The sequence below is a fragment of the Nicotiana tomentosiformis genome, chromosome 11 (assembly GCF_000390325.3).
Source record: "Nicotiana tomentosiformis chromosome 11, ASM39032v3, whole genome shotgun sequence".
NCBI classification, from domain to species: Eukaryota; Viridiplantae; Streptophyta; class Magnoliopsida; order Solanales; family Solanaceae; genus Nicotiana; species Nicotiana tomentosiformis.
Genome location: NC_090822.1, coordinates 37,505,766 through 37,525,451, shown reverse-complemented (window position 1 = coordinate 37,525,451; position 19,686 = coordinate 37,505,766).

Below are 19,686 nucleotides of genomic sequence, written 5' to 3'. Positions count from 1 at the left end.
TACAAACTTTCTCGCTACCTCAAATCATAAAAATAACATCAAATAACAAGAATTGATCATCAAAACTCAATTTGTTTCAACTTAAATGCAATTTTCACAATTTCACACAAAATGCCTGAAATGTGTCCAGGTCACCCCGAACCCTAACCAAACGTGCGTACAAGTCAAAAAACCATCATACGAACCTGCCAAAATTATCAAAACACCGATCCGGGATCGTTTACCTATAATGTTGACCGTGGTCAACTCTATCCTCATTTTTAGTTAAAATTTTTATTTTATTCAAAATTTCACATAAAATTTTCCGAGAAGTGACACGGACTATGCACGCAAATTAAGAAATATCAAATGAACATATGAGATTTCTTGGAACATGAAAATTAAGGCTAGTACTCAAAATGACCTATCTGATCGTCACACTAAAAACTTGCAACAATTTCAATTTACCACCCTTCTTATATCTTAATCATTAGTGTTTAACATTCCTTTAGTAGTAGTTACGCTTTGAAAGTGACCCACTTAGGAGCATGCACCAACTAGCATGTGACTGAAAACTTGCAAAAAATTCAAATTAGCATCCTTCTTAGTAAAACTTAAACTATGTTGTGGATTATATCTACCCTCGTAGATGTAGCAGTACTAACTTGCTGACATTTTTGTCCCATTCAACTTTTGATTCCCCATTTGAAGAAGGTATCTTGGAAGGGAAGTCTCATCTTTTTAATGTATATCTAGAAATGCGCTATGCTTCTCTTATTATCTCCTTTTGAATTAAGCTTCCTTACGCTCTTCTCGAAAATGGATACTCATACCAGGGACTATTAGCATTTGCTTATCTGGACATGTTCCCACAATTATCTATGTGTGTGTATTTGTGATGATTCAGGAGCATTTGGCTAGGCACCATGAGAGTGCAGAGAGTGTGATTAAGGGGTACTTGTGCCAGGCACTATAAAAGTGTTGGGATTGTGTATACTTGTTGATTAGACTGTACAATTGTTGTTTTGGTAAGTATATTTGAAATGCAGGCATAGAGTTGTATTTTCCTAATAATAATTGGTAATTTGTGTCTGTACTATATGTTTAGAGCTTGAAATCATAGTTTACCTAGATAAATCTCTATCTAAGTAATTTCTATGGAAAAGTTGATGCCTTGTTTGATATTCCTGAAAAGCATGTCTAAATATTTGTCTACTTTGATTTTGTTAACAGACCTGATTGATGATATCATGCTTTATTTCATGATCTATTCATACTTCATATGCTCATTGAGTTGTTAGTCGGTGAAGGCGTCGACCCCTCACCCCACTACTTCGTTGAGGCTAGATTTGATACTTACTGGGCAGCGTGATTTGTACTCATGCTATACTTCTGTATATTTTTGTGTATGTTATGAGACTGGTATTTGCGGTACCCTTAAGATGAGTAGGACTGCTATTGGAGACTTCATGGTGAGCTGCTTGGCATGACCTGATTCGCAGTACATGGAGTTCCCTTTCCCTACTTATCTATTTTTATCTAAGCATTTATTTCCGGATAGATGTATTGGTTCAGTTGATTCTAGTTGCTCTTATTAGATGCTCGTGATATAGTGATAATAATTTTTGGGCATTGTAGATGGTTGAGGTCGTGATTAGACCTTATAATTGATTATATAATTAAAGTGTTGAATTATGATTTATTTCGCATTTTTATTTATATCATGAAATAGTTAATGGTTTAGTAATTGGATTCTCTTATAGTTATTACGTGTTGGCATTCCTAGCAAGCGGATTAGGATCCATCACGCACTTTTTTGGATTTTTAGTCCTGACAAGTTGGCATAAGAGCTCTAGGTTCTAAGAGCCTCACTAATCACGAGCAAGCCTTGTTCAGTCTTGTGGGTCGATACAGAGGTGTCACTATCGATCTGCGAGAGACTATAGCGCTTTACAAAACTTTCCTTTCTTGATTTGTTATCGTGCAACTTTATTTTGGCTTGAAGCCTATATCTCCAATTCCTTCCTATTCATTCGCATGTAATATTGAGTACTCGATATTAGTTGGGCACTGATGGGTGTGATGATGCTATAGATGTGTGGTCAAGTGTTATTCCCCTATATTATGAGGGTAGACTACTATCTTTGCCTTGTGGAGGGGTTTTTAATTATTTCAGCCCAGTGTTGGTGTTTTCTGCAAGTTCAGGGCTATATACAGTGTATTTTGATGCTTCACGCATTAACCTTTGCCCGGCGTCGGTGCAGAATGCTAGGGTAATTACTTATGTGTTGCATCTGTTGAAGCCCCTGAGAAGGATTATTTAGTTCATGATTTGGAGTTTGGCATTTGCTCGGGCGGAGAGGGAGCCATTTGGCTATGGATGTTCAAGACTTGGCTAATAGATTTTCTAGATTGGATATTTTGAGCTCCATATAATTCTTATTTGTAAGATTGCGCAGTCATACTTGTCTAAGCGTATTCAGTCTCGTCAGCATGATTATCTTTATTTGCTTGTACTTAGGGACACAGTGTCGCAAGGTGGTGCTTAGGAGGCTGTCATTAGAAATAATGGTGAATTGAGGCTTCAAGGTCGGACTTGTGTTGCTAGAGTTGACAGTTTGAGGGGGTTGATCCCTGAGGAGACTCATAGTATGTAGTATTTGTCACACCCCAACCTTGGGAGGTACGATGGGAAAAGGATGCCCATAGGTCCATGCGAATCGACGTCTATTATTACATCTTTGTATTCATCCAATCATGGGCAACTGAGGCCTCCAAGTAACAATTCGAGATTTATAATACGTACAACTGATTAGCAAAAGAAACATTGACATTTCATACATATTTACAACTGTAACAGTAATACTTTCACCTCTCTACATACAACCACATTCTAGTCTACAAGCCTCTAACAGGATCAAAAGAGTTAAAACATATACACAACTTAGCTGGGAAAGGGCCCCACCGTACCCAAAATAGTTAGAACACAGGCTTCAGTACCTATCGACCTTTAAATAACTACTCTGAAGAAGTGGAGAGCAACAACCAACAGCTGAATTATTCACACCAACTGGGGAGGGGTATCACCGGGTCTATCTGCACCTGTGGGCATGAATACACCAACCAAAGAGAAGGGCGTCTGTATGAAGAATATACTGAGTATTTAAGTTTAAAAATATAAATTAGAGATATATCATAAGAGATATGAGGGCATGATTTCAACCTGGGTATTGTAGAGCTATAGACTTAAAAGTATACAAGCTTTATGAAGGGTTAAGCTAGTCATGGAGACTATATACTGAATTCAATATAACTTTATTTAGCCATGTTTAGGGCATATGATAAGTGGGGATTTTGACTTCTTATTATAACCTTTTAGATTTTATTTTAGTCCGAAAGTATTGAATTGTGTTCCCGAAACTAAGAAAATTGTGCAAAATTGCAGGAATGCTAGAAGTTTGGTCTCCCGAGATGAAATCCGACTAAAAAGGAGTGTTCCGAAGCACATTGCAATAAAGGGCGCATAAGCACAAATATGCGATCCGCAGAAGAAATTGCGGGCCACAGAATTCCATCTGCGGCCGCAAACCAAGAAGAAATTTTTAACAGAACTTTCAGCAATGTGCGGACCGCACATGAACTGTACGGCCGCAGAATTGAGCTAAGAGTCAAAGATCAGAGAGTATGCAAAAAGACCAAGTCCATGAGCCTTTGTGAATTGCGGACCACACAAGAATTGTGCGGCTGTAGAAGATTGCCTCGAGGCCGCAGCTCAGAAATGTGCGGTCGCAAAAGTCCACTTCCTTCCAGCTGAAGAAATCTACGGGCCGCACATGGAATTGTGCGGCCGCAGAACCTCCCGAGGGACATTTTTGTCCATGATATTTGGCCCTGTATAAATAGATGAGTTTCACAAAATTAGGTCAAGTTTGATCATCTGAAACTGTTGTAGCCATTTTTCTTTGCTATTTTAAGAGGTTTTACATTATTTTGGTGTTTAACATTAGATTTCATCATTTTAATCTTCCATTATGCATTTAATTAGCTTTTCTTCTCTATTTTCTGCAATTTCTATTATGAGTAGCTAGGCTTTTACTAGGGTTGTGACCCAACCCTTGTGTGTAAACCTTATGTGTATCTAATTTAGTGTTTGTTTATGATTTGATGTTGATTATTTAGCTTAGTTCGTACTTCAATTTAAAAATTAATGGTTGCAAATATTGATTCATGCCTATTTGACTTAGTCTCTACTTGAGAAAGAGGGACCTAGTCTAGGCTAACTTAGCTAACAAGGAATTAGATTAATTGAGAGATTGATTAACCTAATTAAAGAGTTCAAAGTAGAGATAGTAATAACCTGACTTGAGCTTTTATCAGTTGTTTTGGTTGATACCCATTTGGACTCTAGAAAGCCAAATTGGGCAAACTCACTCTCTGACCGAGAGGTATTGAGTGGATAACGTAAAGTTGAGAGCTATAAGACACTCTAATCAATAAAACAAGCATTAACGTCTTTATCCCATTAAGCAAATACCAAGATTATGGTCACAACCCTAAGCCTTTAATCCAATTGGAAAAACTTCAAAAACATGTATTTATAATGTATTTTCTTTATCTTGCATTCATTAGAGTAACAGTAAAAAAAGAAAACAAAACCTTATCGTGGAAGTGCAATCTTAGATAACCCATTTGCTTGCTTCAAATATATAATCCTAACTCCCATCATAACTCCCAGTGGATTCGACCCTGACTATTAGTTGGTTAATTATTATTGCATACGACCATGTCATATCTCTTATTGAGGGTGTTATGGACGTGATCAATATTTGGCGTCGTTGCTAGGGAGTTAAAATGGTGTTAGCATATATTTGAGTTTGTTTTTAGAATATCTTCTTTTCCTTCCATGTTACTAACTTGTTTGAGAAATTGTAGGTACAATCATGGCAAACAATGAGCTTGAAAATTTACCTTTGAGGGATGTGGACGTCGAGGATGATCAAGTTGATGAGGTTCCTCTTGAACCTCAAGCCAATAGAAGAGGTTGAGTACCTCATGACAATGTCCCTGCTCCACCCCCACCTCCACCACGAGCGGCTCCACATCGGATATTACCCAATGAATGATATGCAAGTGCAATAGTCCCTCCCCATATTAGGGTGGGCAACATTTAAATCACCAATGTCATGCTCACTTTGCTTGAGAAACGGGGTTTCTTCACTTGTGCGCCAACTCAAAATGCATACAAACATTTGAAGGGGTTTGTGGACACCTGTTGGTGGAGTAACCAAACAAATGTCTCTGAGGATGCATTGAGGCTAAGGCTTTTTCCCTTCTCTTTACAGGGGAAAGCTATAAATTGGTTGGAACGATTGCAAAACCATTCCATTCACACTTGGGATGAGTTGGCGGAAATGTTTATTTCTAAGTTCTTCTCTACGGAGCACATGGCTACACTTCTGGATGAGATTTTGGCATTCAAACAAGAGCCAAACGAGCCACTACACGAGATATGGGAATGCTATAGAACTATGGTTAAGGAATGTCCCAACAACGATATGACAAAGAATATGATTCAACAAACTTTCTATCGTGGGATTAACAAAACCAACCCATGTGTAGTGAATCAAATTGCCTGTGGGAATTTCATTACTATGCCTTATGCGGAAGCGTGTGAGATTTTTTATTAGATGGCGTAAATGTCATCGGCTTGGAAATTATGGGACAATGTTCCACAAGGTGACCCAAACATGATTCACATTCACAAAGAATTGCAAGACCATGGTCATGTCGTTTCCGAGTTGACAACCACCATGACGCAAATAGCAAAGGCCTAACTAAATCAAGTGCAAAATCACAAGCAAGTCAATGACATGGAGGGGGTGAACATGATGGTGAACAAGAGGAAGACGAAAGGTCCACAAGTGCAAAATCGAGTGGAGAATTATATGCAAGAAGATAGTGGTTTTGATAAAGATGATTCTTATTATAAAAAAGAAGAGGAGGTGCAATATGTGAACAACTTTCAAGGGCAAAGAAACAACTTCCAACGCCCAAACCAACAACAATGGCGACCTCAAAATAATAAAGGCAATTGTAATTCTAACAACCAAACAAATTGGAGTGGTGGAAACAATCAAAGAAATTGGCATAAAAACAACAATCAAGGAAATTAGAGTCAAAATAATCAAGGAAATTGGGGGGGGGGATAACAATCAAGGCGGATGGAACAACAATCAAGACAACCGGGGTCGGGTTTTCAAAGGTCCTCGATGTATCAACAACTGAGCAACCCGCCTCCTTATCCTTCCTATGGTCCAAGTTCTTCAAAAAATGATATGGAGCATATTGAGAATATGTTCAAGCAAATCATAGAAAATAATGCCGATTCGGATGCCCAACTTGCCTCATACAACACATTGATCCGCAACATAGAAATGCAAATGGGGCAAATCTCTCAAATTCTAAATTCTCGTCCTAATGAGGCACTACAAAGTGACACAGTAGTAAACCCAAAGGGTGGAAACAACACGGGGCATGCCATGTCAGTTATTACAACAAGTGGAAGAGGTGGGAATACACCTACCTCATGTCAAAGGCAACTTATGGATGATGAGCAAGTGGTACAAGAAGAAGAGGTCCCGAACAATGTGGTGCAATCAAAGGATGAAGTTCGGATTGATATTAATGATAGTGTGCAAGGGACTCAAGAGGAGGCAAACCCATCTAGGGATCACATTATTTACATACCAGAGCCAGTAGTATAAAAGGCTACAACACCATTGCCTAAGCCTCAACCTCCATACCCTCAAAGGCTTGCCAAGAAAAATGGCGAGAATCAATTCAAGAAGTTCATTCAAATGATGAAGAGACTCTAAATCAATGTGCCATTAGTTGAATATTTGGAACAAATGCCCAGCTATGCAATGTTTATGAAGGATCTCGTGACAAAGAAGCGGTCAATGAATTTTGAAACCATCAAAGTCACTCATCAAGTGAGTGCAATTGTGCATTCAATGGCTCCTAAGTTGGAGGATCCCGACGCTTTCATGATTCCATGTACAATTGGAAGTGTCGAGTATGCAAAAGGTCTTTGTGATCTTGGGACAAGTATCAATTTGATACCCTATTCGGTCTTCAATGCCTTGGGAATTGGGAAACCATGACCCACCTCTACGAGATTGCAAATGGCCGATCATACTATGAAGAGATATTTGAGAGTGATTGAAGATGCCTTGGTTCGTGTTGATAAATTCATTGTTCCAACAGATTTTGTCATTCTAGATTTTGAAGTTGATTATGAGGTGCCAAGTATTCTTAGGAGGACTTTCCTTTCTATGGAGAAGGCTCTTTGTGATGTTGAAGCCAGAGAACGTACATTCCGGGTTGGTGATGAAAAAGTGGTCTTCCATGTGTTTAAGTCCATGCGGCAACCAAATAGCAACGAGGTGTGATCTTTTGTGGACTTGGTGACTGATATTATTGTTGATGAATCAAGTGCTATGATCAATGTTGGTGATATGTTGGAGGCCGTCTTGCTCAACTTTGATGATGACGAGATGGGTGGCTTCATGGAATGTGTGAACTTTTTTCAAGGAATGGGGTCGTATAACTATGCACCCCAAAAATTGTGCTTAGATCTTGAAAATAGGACAACTCCTCCTATACAGCCTTCCTATACAGCCTTCCTATACAGCCTTCTATTGAAGAGCCTCCTACCTTGGAGTTGAAGCCATTTCCTCCACATTTTCAGTAATTTCTTGGTCCTTGTCTTATTTTACCGGTTATTCGTTCCTCTTGTTTGACTAACGTGCAGGTAGACTACAGTTTGGCGGTGCTACAAAAGAGAAAGAAGGCTATTGGGTGGACTTTGGCAAATATTCGGGAAGGTGCCAAACCATCTATTGAACATCAAAGGAGAATCAATGAGGCTATGCAAGAAGTTGTCAAGAAGGATATTATCAAGTGATTGGATGTCGGGGTTGTCTACGCCATCTCCGATAGTTTGTGGACTTCTCCGGTTCAATGTGTCCAAAAGAAAGGGGGCATGACGGTAGTCACCAATGACAAGAATCAGTTGATTTCTAAAAGAACGGTGACCAGATGGAGGGTGTCTATGGACTATCACAAGCTTAATAAAGTCATAAGAAAGGATCGTTTCCCACTTCCTTTCTTAGATCAAATTCTTGATAGATTGTTTGGTCTTACTTTCTATTGATTTCTTGATGGGTATTCGGGCTACAACATAATTCTTATTGCTCCGTAGGATCAAGAGAAAACAACCTTTACATGTCCCTATGGTACTTTCGCCTTCAATCGGATGCCATTTGGTTTGTGCAATGAACTGGCAACTTTTCAAAGGTGTATGATGGCTATTTTCACGGACATGGTGGAGGACTACCTTAAAGTTTTCATGGATGACTTCTCGGTGGTTGGAGAGTCTTTTGATGATTGTCTTACCAATTTGGATAAAGTGTTGGCAAGATGTGAAGAAATAAATTTGGTGCTCAATTGGGAGAAGTGTCATTTCATGGTCGAGGAAGGCATTGTCCTTGGCCACAAAATCTCAAAGAATGGAATCGAAGTTGACAAGGCAAAGATTGAGGTGATTTCTAAACTTTCACCTACAACTTCGGTAAAGGGTGTGCAGAGTTTCTTAGGCCACGCGAGTTTCTACTGGCACTTCATCAAAGATTTCTTTAAGGTGGTGAATCCATTGTGCAAGCTTCTTGAGAAGGATGCTAAGTTCAACTTCAATGATGATTGCATGAGAGCTTTTGAATTGTTGAATTTCAAGTTGAAAACTACTACCATCATCACTGCTCCAAATTGGAGTGTTCCCTTTGAACTCACGTGTGATGCAAGTGACGTAGCGGTTGGGGCTGTTTTGGGGAAACACATCAACAAGATTTTTCATCCGGTCTACTATGCTAGTAAGACCATATATGGTTCCCAAGTCAACTACACCATTACGGAGAAAGAGCTCCTTGCCATTGTGTTTGCAATTGAGAAGTTCTGCCCGTACTTGATGGGTGCAAAGGTCATTGTCTACACGGATCATGCGGCGCTTTATTATTTTATGAGCAAGAAGGACTCCAAAGCTCGGTTGATGAGATGGGTTCTTTTGTTGCAAGAGTTTGATATTGATATCCAAGATTGAAAAGGGAGTGAAAACCAAGTGGCAGACCACTTGTCTCGTTTGGAGGAGGAGGGGATGTTGCATGATGGCCTTGAAATCAATGACTCCTTCCCTGATGAGCAACTCTTGTCTATTTCAATGAAAGAGGTGCCATGGTTCGTTGATCTAGCAAATTTCCTTGTGTGTGGAATCATCTCGGATGAGTTCTCTTCAAACCAAAGGAAGAAGCTCAAACGGGATTGTCGAGATTATTATTTTGATGAACTGTACCTCTTCCGAATTTGTAAGAATGGGATGATTAGAAGATGTGTACCGGAAGAAGAGCAAGGTGAAATTCTTGAGGCATGTCATTCTTTGCCATATAGTGGTCATCATGGTGGAGCAAGAACGGACGGCAAAGTGCTATGTTACGGTTTCTATTGGCCCACTCTTTACAAGGATGCTAGTGAGCTAGTGAAAAGATGTGATGAATGTTAACGGGGTGGTGGAATCTCAAAGAAAAATGAAATGCCTCTCACTACCATTTTGGAGATTGATATTTTTGATGTGTGGGGTATTTACTTCATGTGTCCTTTTGTGAGTTCTTGTGGAAACACCTACATCTTGGTCGCGGTGGATTATGTGTCCAGATGGGTTGAGGTTGTGGGTCGACCCAACAATGAGGCGAGAAGTGTGGTCGCGTTCTTGAAGAAGAATATTTTCACAAGGTTTGGTACTCCGCGGGAAATTATAAGTGATGGGGGTCACATTCTTGCAACAAGAATTTTGACGCTTTACTTAGCAAGTATGGTGTTACTCATAAAATCAAGACTCCCTATCACCCACAAGCTAGCGGTCAAGTGGAAGTTTCCAACCGAAAGATAAAGAGTATTTTGTCCAGAACGGTGAATGCTAATCGGACGGATTGAGCCAAGAAACATGATGATGCACTATGGGCTTATCGGACGGCTAACAAAACACCTATCAGAATGCCACCATACTGGTTGGTGTTTAGGAAAGCTTGTCACCTTTCGGTGGAACTTGAGCACGAGGCCACGTGGGCTCTAAAAATGTTGAATCTTGATTGGGATGTAGCCGCTAACTTGAGGGTTGCACATTTGATGAGTTCTGGTACCATGCTTATGCAAGTTCATCCTTGTACAAAGAAAAGATGAAATAGCTTCATGACAAATATATTTGGAACAAAGAGTTCAAGGAGGGCAATCTTCTATTATTGTTTTAACTCAAGGTTGAGGATGTTTCCCAGGAAGCTAAAGTCTAAATGGAGTGGTCCATTTGAAACTGTGGGTGTAACACCTTTTGGTGCATTGGACTCGAAGAACAAAAACAATAAAGTATTCCAAGTCAATAGTTACCGGGTGAAGCACTACTTAGGAAAAGTTGGAGATAGCCACGTCTTGGTGGTTATTCATTTCAATTAATGGTGTTCTGCGTCGTGCCGCGACATTAAATCAGGTGTTTCTTGAGAGGCAACTGTTACACCCCATGTTTTCGTACGTGGAAGTACGCCATAAGTAAATTGATATAAGATTGGAAATGAGATGTTACATACCGCATTTTCGTACGTTAAAGTTTCATCCTAAGTAAATCGACGTGAGTTCAGGAATGAGATTATTTTGGGATTATAAGTATTATGATATTTCAAACAAGTGATAAGTAAATTCGTGAAGGTGAGAGGGTAAGCAAATCGAAGAAAGCGAGTTTCGTCAAAGTTTGTTGATTTGGGATAAAATACGGTTTGAGCTATAATACCCGGTATTTATGGACTATTGCCATATAAGGTACCACATGACCATGATAGTAAGATGCATGAAATGTGTTAGAAGTGAGTATTATTTTAAGTAATTTGAGATAATTCCTAATTATGTGCATAATCGGGTAATTATTGGTTAATGGGTAATTAACAAATTAATTAAGTGGATAATTGTTGAATGGGAAATATCCCCCAATGTGGCAGCCATATAAGAGCTATTAGGTGACTCTTAATTAAATGTGCAAGATGGCAAACTTTAAAGAGATAGGCACTTCACCTCATTTGGTTAAAGAGAGTTATCAAGCCAAGAAATGTTACGACCACTAATCACTTCCTTGCTTGTAGTAAGCAAAGTTCCATTTCAAATTCATAATATTGTTCATAAGCTTCAAAGAGGAATGCTTATATTTACTAAGTTATGGATGAGGCTATAACAAATTCATACGATATTTCATAAGGTAATACCAATGGGATTTTGCGATTCTAAGGGAGTACGGTGCAATCTTTCTCAAGAATATCATATGGATTTTTCCCTACTTCGATCTGCCGTTACATGAATTGTCGCAAAAGATGTGTGTTGGAAGGATTGTGTAGAGAATCGGCTCAGGTATGTTAAGGCTAAGCCCTTCCTTCATTTTGGCATGATCTCGTAATTACATGTGTTTGATAACGAGGCATAAAGAGAAGATCATACTCCCGAATTTATGTACATTTTCCTAGTCTCATAAGTTACAGTATTCTCCCTTATTGGGACATCATATTCAATTGAGTATTGTCTTCTTCCAGTTAAGAGAGCAGAAGGTCTACATATATATATATATATATATATATATATATATATATATATATATATATATATATATATATATATACAGTTTTACAGTATTTTCACCACCATCGAGCTATAACTATTGGGCAACCTCTGATCAGATGGTATGTTATATACCAAGCTTACTGTGGTCGAGCGCCTATGAGCGAACCCAGTTGGCCGAGATACAGAGCCTAGTATGGCCGAGCGCCTATGAGCGAGCCTACTACAGCAGAGCATTTATATATACATAGCCTTATAAGGCCGGATAGCTATTTTACTTACTATATTGAGAGAGTTGAGTCAGTATAAGCAGGTGAGCATATCTTCAGATTATCTTTGACTCCCAGTTACTTTCAGTTATTATATTATCAGTTAAGTTTCAGCTTTCAATATATTGCCTTACATACTCGGTATAGTATTTCGTACTGACGTCCCTTTTCTTGGGGTGCTGTATTTCAAGCGTGCAGGTTCATACAGACAGATGGGTAGACGACCTCCACATTAGGTATTGCCCGAGTTCAGCTTGATCGGTAAGCTCCATGCCCTTCGGAATTGCCGGGTCTAGAGCTTTATGTACATCTTGTATGTATATATATATATATATATATATATATATATATATATATATATATATATATATATATATATATATATATATGTTATGAGTAGGTCAGGGCCCTGTTCCGATCATAGTATATCCATCAGTAGAGGCTTGTAGACATATCCTATCAGTTAATGCAGTATGTTGGGCTTGTAGGCCTTTTATGTATATTTTGTTGGTTTGCCAGCTATAGTAGTTATGACGGCCTTGTCGGCCCAGCTTTGTATTGATATTTAGTCAGTATTAGCAATTGTATTGCAATGTGGCCCATGGCCAAAGTATGACATTGTATGTTTAGAGTCCCTTAGTCGCAAGTTGGTACACAAGAATAGGTGAGGCATTGGGTGCCGGTCTCGCCCCCCAGGTTCGGGGCGTGACAAAAGTGGTATCAGAGTAGTTTTATCCTAGGGAGTCTACAAGTCGTGTCTAGTAGAGTCTTGTTTATGGGTGTATCATGCACCACACTTATAAGCAGGAAGCTACAGGGCATTTAGGAATATTACTCTTTCTTCTTACTCTAGATCGTGTGGTAGAGCTCACTCATAAGAATTCAGATTCCTAAATTCTATTATGTTCATAATACAACGATATCGACATCTAGAAAGACGGTTGGTAAGGGATTGAATATGGTTGTGGAAGAATTGAGTCAGAGGAACTCGGTTTTGCATCATGCTTATGATGAGTAAATGTAAGGTCTTAGTAGATCATGTGTGTATAAGCTTCTTGATAAGGAGCTTTAAGGCAAGAATATTTATCCACGCTTACGGTAAAAATGAATAAGAGAATTAGAAGGTAGACACAAGTTTCAGCAAGTAAAAGAAACAAAGTAAAGAAGGGTAGGACATACCCAGTTAATGAGGATTATCATTATTTATCATTCAAGAAGATAGATATAAGCATTTTGAGTTACCTTCAACAGTAACAGATGTATATATAATCAACCACACCGATCTCAGTTATGCCCTATGGGAGCTATCAGATATGGTTTAAGAAAAGGACGGGATATCAGGATCCGACTGGGGTTAGAGTAACCCAAAATGGTGAATGGATTGTTTATTATTAGTTGACATTTTCGAAGGATATTACAAAGGTGCTAATAGATCTCCTTGTTAGACACCCAGATGATGCACTCTAAAATAGTACAGCTAGATATGAGTACTACAAAGATAGGCACTGGAAGCCTTGAAGGGATAAATATTACCTTAGTGTGGCTCCCGTCCCTAGTAGAGAAAGAATGTTAGGCAATTCGAAGAGCCAGTGGATGGAGCAAGTGGAGCTAAAAGCAAAAGAATGACACTGGGAAGAAAGTCAAAATATCAAGTTCAGAAGCAACCCTACAAGCACATGAGCGTAAACTACGGATAATTATAGGCGAGGTAGGACATCAAATATTCCGTCGAGTATTCGGTGTAATAAGCTCGCAGCTTTACAAGAGTCATAGGATCCTCCCTAAGTACTACAATGAAAGACTAGCTGAGGAAATAAGGAAGAAGGCTTCAACCTAAGCATAGTAACTTGAAGAAGAAATGGTCTTGGAACAACATTGTATGTACTCCATAAGAAAGTGACACCTATCGTGGCTATGAACGGGAAGAAGAAAAAATTCAAAAGGTGATATTCAAGATCATATGGGTTGTACGGAATTCCAATATGTGTTGGCACTAATATAAGCCAAGTATTCATGCATTAAGAGGCAGAACGACCAGGAAAAATAATTACTTACATTTAAAGAAAGTTGAGAAGGAACGAAAGGAATTATTCGATCAATGATGCAGAGTTAGTTACGTTATGAACGCACTTAACATTTTTGAATATTATCCATGCATCATATATGTTGAAAGAAAGAATTGAGTCCAGGTCATAGACAAAGGATTGAATTATTAAAAAGATTGTATCATGGTTATTCCATAGATTCCATGAAAGGCTAAAGTAATAATTAAATGCCATGAGCCCAGATCAGAAGATAGCTTAAGCCTACATAAAGGCGGATTAGAAGGAAGAGGAAACTAAAGACGACAACCAAGTAAATCAGGAGTCTGATTATTGGCCCAGACAATTATAGAAATCGTGATTGAGAACCTTGCAGGATCATCCTTAATATCAGAGGCATAAGAGAGATAGTACAACAAAACCACCATATTCTATGATGGCCTTACGATAGAGCCAGTTAGAAGAGTACCAGCCTTGTAAAAAGTCAGCATGGAGCTACCACCATATTATGTATACACCAGAGGTGCAAGTATTATAAGAGAGCTTCAAGTTGGGGATATGAATTATACCTGTGTGAAAGGGAGGTCACGAAAGATATAGAAGATGTGATGCGAGATTTTAAGGTAAGTAAGGTAAAGGTGAACAACGTATGAGATACTCAAATGCAGAAGGTTGTGAATAGTCCATACTTCCGATAGAAGGCTAAAAGTGTAGGGATTCAGTATCCAGAAATGATTGCGATGTCGTCAGTGGCATATCTTCCAGCCTATGGTCTCTAGGTATGATAGAGGTCTAGTTAAGAGAGTCCAGAAGAGTTAGAGACAATGTGATATCTCGCTTGATGTTCTAGAATAACATAAGGAAATCTATGGTGCAAGCAAGTTGAAGGAAGGTTGCGAGTAGTATTAATAGATATGTGTAGGTCATGTGTAGGTCGCAAGCTAAAGTATGGTAGAGCGACAAGGTGTTAGGAAGACAGGAGTAAGGATAAAAAAAGGGAGAAGGCAAGTGAGAAGGTGACGAAAATGGATAAGTCCTCTGGATTAAACCCATGAAAATAAGAAGAGCTGATGGTTTCTCTAAGTTATACGAAGCTCAATATAGCATGAATGAACTCAAAGGAGTCTAAGACTAGTAGCATTTAGAAAATATGGAATGTTGCCCTGATAATAGAATGCGGGTGTAATTGTGATAAATAAAGGACGACGTTTGGGCCTTCGATCGAGTAATGATTTGAAGAAACAAAAACAAAAGGGGGGATTTCATGAATTGTACAGAACTAAAATACCCACGTAAGGTGAATCACATTGGGATGCTATGAAATACTATTATGGAAGCATGGTATTACCCCAGGTGGATCAGTCTAATCATTTCAGATGTTTCCCGATAAGACGTGAGCCCTAGCGGTAATGTTACATAAGAGGTCAAGTTATCGGTATTAAGGTGAGTCAACAATGGATCGATAAAAGTTAAAAAGTATGAGATGATATTAGGCCGTCATTCTTAAGATGAATAGTAATGAGGAAGCATTAAAGGACTTAGATTTATACATATGGGATAAGCAACGAAAGTAACTTGGAGTTTGGTAGCAGGCCTCGGTAATGATAAATCGAAGTAAGAGTTATGATATAATATGACCTACCTAGATGCAGTAAAGTCACACAGATGGATAACCGAGCCTATGAAACAAGATATAGCAATAGTCGTAAGTTCTATAAAGTACCGAGCGAAGAACTTCGGTATACCCATAGATGCCCAGAGAGACATCTTATCAAGATCTGTATATGTTTACAAAGCGAGGCCTCGAGATTGGCTAAAATGCTGGAGGAAAAAGGAGAGAAGAGTCACATAGGCGCATTTACAAGGTCAGAGTCATACAGGCTACATGACAGAAGGTAGCAACAATTATGAGATTGGAAGGATTCCGACCACAAGTCGTGGTGTGAGAAAGAGGCCAAAAGGGGGGAATGCCCTGGCCTTTGCAATTATTCGCCGAGCACATGCCTAGATGGCAAGGAAAGTACTAGAGTATTCGGAAGAAATAAGTTATGAAAATGATAAGTATATCAGTCAATATTCGAGGAAGAATATTCCGAATGGGGGAATGATGTTACACCCCATATTTTCGTACGTGGAAGTACGCCATAAGTAAATTGATATAAGCTCGGAAATGAGATGTTACATCCCGCATTTTCGTACGTTAAAGTTTCGTCGTAAGTAAATCGACGTAAGTTCGAGAATGAGATTATTTGAGATTATAAGTATTATGATATTTCAAACAAGTGATAAGTAAATTCGTGAAGGTGAGAGGGTAAGCAAATCGAAGAAAGTGAGTTTTGTCGAAGTTTGTCGATTTGGGATAAAATATGGTCCGAGCTATAATACCCGGTATTTATGGACTAGTGACATACAAGGTACCACATGACCATGATAGTAAGATGTATGAAGTGTATTAAAAGTGAGTATTATTTTAAGTAATTTGAGATAATTCCTAATTATGTGGATAATCGGGTAATTATTGGTTAATGGAAATTAACAAATTAATTAAGTGGATAATTGTTGAATGGGAAATATCCCCCAACGTGGCAGCCATATAAGAGCTATTAGGTGCCTCTTAATTAAATGTGCAAGATGGCAAACTTTAATGAGATAGGTACTTCACCTCATTTGGTTAAAGAGAGTTATCAAGAAAGCCAAGAAATGTTACGGCCACTAATCACTTCCTTGCTTGTAGTAAGCAAATGTTCCATTTCAAATTCATAATATTGTTCATAAACTTCAAAGAGGAATGCTTATATTTACTAAGTTATGGATGAAGCTACAACAAATTCATACGAGATTTCATAAGGTAATAGCAACGGGATTTTGCGATTCTAAGGGAGCACGGTGCAATATTTCTTAAGAATATCATATGGATTTTCCCCTACTTCGATCCGCCATTACGTGAGTTGTCACAAAAGACGTGTGTTGGAAGGATTGTCAAGAGAATCGGCTCAGGTATGTTAAGGCTAAGCCCTTCCTTCATATTGGCATGATCTCGTAATTACATGTGTTTGATAACGAGCCATAAAGAGAAGATCATACTCCCGAATTTATGTACATTTTTCTAGTCTCATAAGTTACAGTATTCTCCCTTATCGAGACTTCATATTCAATTGAGTATTGTCTTCTTCCAGTCAAGAGAGCAGAGGGTTTATATATATATATACAGTATTTTCACCACCATCGAGCTATAATCGGTGGGCAGGCCCCTATTGGGTAACCTCTGATCAGATAGAAAGTTATATACCGAGCCTACTGTGGCCGAGCGCCTATGAGCGAGCCTAGTTGGCCGAGATACAGAGCCTAGTATGGCCGAGCGCCTATGAGCGAGCCTATTATGGCAGCGCAGTTATATATACAGAGCCTTATAAGGCCGGACAGCTATTTTACTTACTATATTGAGAGAGTTGAGACAGTATCAGCAGGTGAGCATATCTTCAGATTATCTTTGACTCCAAGTTACTTTCAGTTATTATATTATCAATTCAGTTTCAGCTTTCAATATAATGCCTTACTTACTCGGTACATTATTTCGTACTGACGTCCCTTTTCTGGGGGCACTGCATTTCATGCATGCAGGTTCATATAGATAGACGGATAGACGACCTCCTTATTAGGTGTTTCCCGAGTCCAGCTTGATCGGTAAGCTCCATGTTCTTCGAAGTTGTCGGGTCTAGAGCTTTATGTAAATCTTGTGTTATATGTCATGAGTAGGTCAGGGCCCTGTTCTGATCACAATATATCCATCAGTAGAGGCTTGTAGACATATCCTGTCAGTTAATGCAGTATGTTGGGCTTGTAGGCCTTTTATGTATATTTTGTTGGTTTGCCAGCTGTAGTATTTATGACGGCCTTGTCGGCCCAGCTTTGTATTGATATTTAGTCAGCATTCGCAATTGTCTTGCAATGTGGCCCATGGCCAAACTATGACATTGTATGTTCAGAGTCCCTTAGTCTCAAGTTGGTACGCAAGAATAGGTGAGGCACCGGGTGCCGGTCTCGCCCCCCAGGTTCGGGGCGTCACAGCAACCCAGGTTTCTTGTCTTTTTCCTTTGGTAGTTAGGTGTTATTTTTGTTATAACTAGATTTGATATGTGCTACAGGGCTGAGTGTGACTTACAGGAACTGTGGACAAAAATGTGGTTAAGTATTGAAGGAAGTGCGGACCGCAGTTGATTTGTGCAGATCGCAGAATTAGGAATGTTATATCAAAAGAGCAATGTGGCTGCACAATTACCTTGTGGACCGCACAAATGAGAAATGGAAAATATAAACTCTCTGAAGTTTGGGCCTATCAGAGAAGAGGTCGATGTGCAACCGCACACAAAATTGTGTAGATCGCAGATGAGATGATGAAGATAATGCCACAAGTAACAGAGTGCGGACTGAGCATGAAAATGTGTGGCCACACTCAACCTTCTTCCCCTTTCATAGACCATAAGTATAAATAGAAGGGCAGGGGAAAGGGTTACGGTTTTCACTCTCTGAGCACAAACATAGCACTCTCTTGAAAATTCTTGGTTAATCTATCTCTCCACACACATCTTTGTTCAGTCACTCGTCACACTCATCTGGTAGGCTTCGATTTCTTGTTAATATTTTTCTTTTAGTTTGTAGAGTTTTAGTCATTTTTAGGCCATTTGTCAATAGAATTCAATTGTGCATTCATACGGGGGTAAATCTGTAATGGGTTAACTAATACGTGCTCTATGGGGACTAGATCAGCATATTTTCATGCCTCTATGTTGTTGACATGTCAAAATTTGCATAAAATTGCAAAACCTAGATAGAAAAATTTGGATTGTTCATAGTTTTTGAATTCTACGGCAGCACCTGAAATTGTGCAGTCCGCAGATTGAGATTTTAGGGCAACACAGTGAAAGAAGGGATTTGTTGCTGCAAGATAAAATATGCGGACCATGGATTTCCCATCGCGGCTGCAAAACAATCCTTTTACTGTTATCAGAGAGTCTACACCTTTTGACTCAAATGTGCGGCCGCAAGTCTAATTGTGCGGATCGCAGAAAATAGGTTGCGGTCGCACATCAGCCAATTCTCTATCATCAGAGAGTTGGAACTTTTTAGGATTCGTAGGTGTGGCCGCAAGTTAAATTATGCGGACCGCACTTCAGTTTTGCGGCCGCAAGTCAAAATTGTGCGGTCCGCAAGAAAATTGTGTGGACCGCAGATCTGGTTTCTTGCAAGCATGCTTTGACTGTGTACCCTCACTGTGTCTTCTGGTTTATATCTTAATTCCATATCTCCTTGGTATGTTTGAACATTCAATTGCAACTAACAATTGCCTTTGGTTGATATAGACAATGGTTCGATCTAGGGGACGACGCGACACATCTAAAGGGAGGGGTGAACCTTCTCAGTGTCGAGGCAAGAGTGCCTTACCCCTTGGCCAACAAAAGACAATTACAATCAAAGCTATAGCCGGCAGAGGAGGAGGTGCATATCCCTCAGAGACGAGCTCATATGTCTCATCTAGGGAAGCATCAGAGGGCAACACAGCCTCTGTTCAGGAGCAGTCGGTCGTACAGTCGAGGCCGCTAGGGAGATACCAGCTCAGGGACGAGCCATACTCATCTCATAGAACTTCTGAGAACTCGGAGAGTGCTAGTCAAGCTTCTGAGCCATCGGCTACACCT